Below are 2,490 nucleotides of genomic sequence, written 5' to 3' on the forward strand. Positions count from 1 at the left end.
AAATTTAATATTTATATGCTAATGAATTAAATTAGGGGCGTTTAGAAGGCGGAGTTCTAAGAGCATTCAGCTGCGTTCAAATTTAAGATAATTTGCGATTTATAAACCGCACATCTGGAAAAGAGGCGTACGCACGGTTTTTTGTGCGTAAGCTCCTTTTCTCTGAATCACACTTACGATCATTTCAGAAATGGTCTTAGATGAAATGTAGGATAGTTCCTACGTCGCACTTTTATAAATGAGGCCCCTGATGCTGGTTTAGCTGGTGTTCACTTGCAAACCAGCACCAAAACACAACATATGCTGGTCTTGCTGGTATGCTGGGGCCTCATTTATAAAGCGTTTTTACGCACAGATTTGATCTAAGACCGTGCGTACGCTCAAATCCACTCAAACGCTCAGATTTATAAAACTTGTCTTTGACGTGGAAAAGTACTTACCTCCACGTCAGGTTCCGACTTGACGTACGCACGTTTCCTTGTGGCAATATTGCAGTATTGCAGGTAGGCATATTCAAAACTTTTTGTTTTGTACCTTTTGTGGTCAACATGCAGAAATTTTTTTCATTTGTTTTGGAGTTGTCCTTATTCAAAAAAAGAAAAAAAATGGTTAGATTTGTGCTCTTTTGTTACACTCTAAAAACCGTTGGGTTATTTGTTTTACCCAATAGGTGGGTTAAACATACTGGGTTGTTCTGTTGGGTTATTCCTAGCTTGTATTGGGTTATTTCCTTAATAACCCAGAGAGTTGGGTTAAATTCGGGCTCACGTCACGCATTTTGATTAATGGTCAACAGGTGCCACTGCTGAGTGCGGACAGACACGAGAGGTACGTTTTAAAATATATATCTCTGTGTAATGTTTTATTTTGCTACAAAGTGTCTTTAAGCTCTAACACACAGTAAACTATCAGTCACGTTTAAATAAGTGTACAAAAACGCTGTTGTCTAGTTTTTGTCCGTTACACCTGTTCCATTCATTAACTGTTACCGATGCCAAACGCGTTTTTAAGCCATCATAAACGTAGAGAGACATCGCAATTTATTTTAATAGTAAACAGCACCAACAGCATGGTCCCTTACGAAAATGAATCATTTCTTCTTTTAGTAGTATAACGTTAGTTTCATGGCGTATTGATTGCCATATTGCTTTAGCATGCTTTCTGTAACAGACAATGTTTTTTGGTTTAAAGTGTAGTAAAAACCGTTTTTTTTTACTTTTGGGATGCAACCGGCTGTTTTTTGCTCCAAATATTTTTTTTAGCCGGTCTGTGTTATAGACACAGAGCTGTAATATAAATGTCATTCTGAATGTAAATGTCTTAAGAAATGACTCGATGGCATTTTATTGTCGTCTTACTTCAGTATAATCCCTGATAAAGCGCTGTTTAATCATGCACGTCTGTTTACTGTAACCCCGGTAACGGTTGAATTTGCAATTTAGCGCCATCTACTGTCAAAGTAAAGTATTTATTCAGTGTACCAGATGTGTTTGCTTTGAGATTTAATTAATTACTCTTTTCTTTAAATGTAGACATTCTTGGAAATGGTGCATTAAAAACCTTACAAAATGGCCAGCAAGATGATTCAGCCTTCCTACAGTACCAAGAGGCAAAGCAAACATTTATTAATTTGCAATCTGTAAGTATAATTTATTACACTTAGTTTTTTTTATCCTGTTTATGTGTGCATATTTACATTGTGAAAATTCTGTCTTCAGGTCAGAAAACAAACATAATTCAGTATTTGGAGGAGGAGGTATGAAGAAGACCCGATGTCCTGCTATGGGATGAATTTGACTAATCACAAGCCTTTGTTATCGTGGGGAGGCATGGCCCAGGAGCAAGACCAGCAGTTGACATGTGCTTTAATATTTTTTTTTACATTTTATACAGAGTATCCCAAGCCTTTCATTACTGTTAAGTAGTTTCTGTAACACACAATACATTTTGTACCATGTGATGTTTCCTGAACACACTGTCACCTGCTTAAAGGGACAGTTCCCCCAAAAATGAAAATTGTCATAATTTTCTTCCTCTCCTGTCGTTACAAACCTGTACACATTTTTCTGTTCTGATGACCACAAAGGAAGATATTTTGAGTAATGCCTGAAACCAAACAGATCATGAGCCCCATTGACTGTCACAGTAGGAAAAAAGAATACTATGAAAATAAATGGGGCCCATGATCGGCCCGATTCCAAACACTCTTTGAAATATACCTTTGTGGTTATCAAAGTAAAGACTTATATACAGGTCTATAACAACATGAGAGGGAGAAAATCACGACAAAATGTGTGAACGCTTTTAAGCAGTTTTTAGTTGGATAAGATTGAGTAGATTTGTTCTGTTCTTATATGTTTTTGTTTATTTATGTATGTATATATTTATGTATGTGTGTATGTATTTATGCTTCTATACATGTATGTATTTATACATTTAAATGCAGGTGCAAATGACTAAATGAAAATAAAGCATTATAAATGTATTTGT

At 35.9% G+C, this 2,490-nt stretch overlaps 1 long non-coding RNA gene across 1 annotated transcript; it reads left to right on the top strand.

Moving 5' to 3' along the window:
- Positions 1–640: 640 nt before the first annotated feature.
- On the top strand, positions 641–2,154 carry LOC129443446 (uncharacterized). The gene is made up of 3 exons (XR_008644147.2): positions 641–828; positions 1,533–1,639; positions 1,719–2,154. It is a non-coding gene; the product is annotated as an uncharacterized lncRNA (long non-coding RNA).
- The last annotated feature ends 336 nt before the right edge of the window (positions 2,155–2,490 follow it).

The sequence above is a fragment of the Misgurnus anguillicaudatus genome, chromosome 24 (assembly GCF_027580225.2).
Source record: "Misgurnus anguillicaudatus chromosome 24, ASM2758022v2, whole genome shotgun sequence".
Lineage (NCBI taxonomy): Eukaryota > Metazoa > Chordata > Actinopteri > Cypriniformes > Cobitidae > Misgurnus > Misgurnus anguillicaudatus.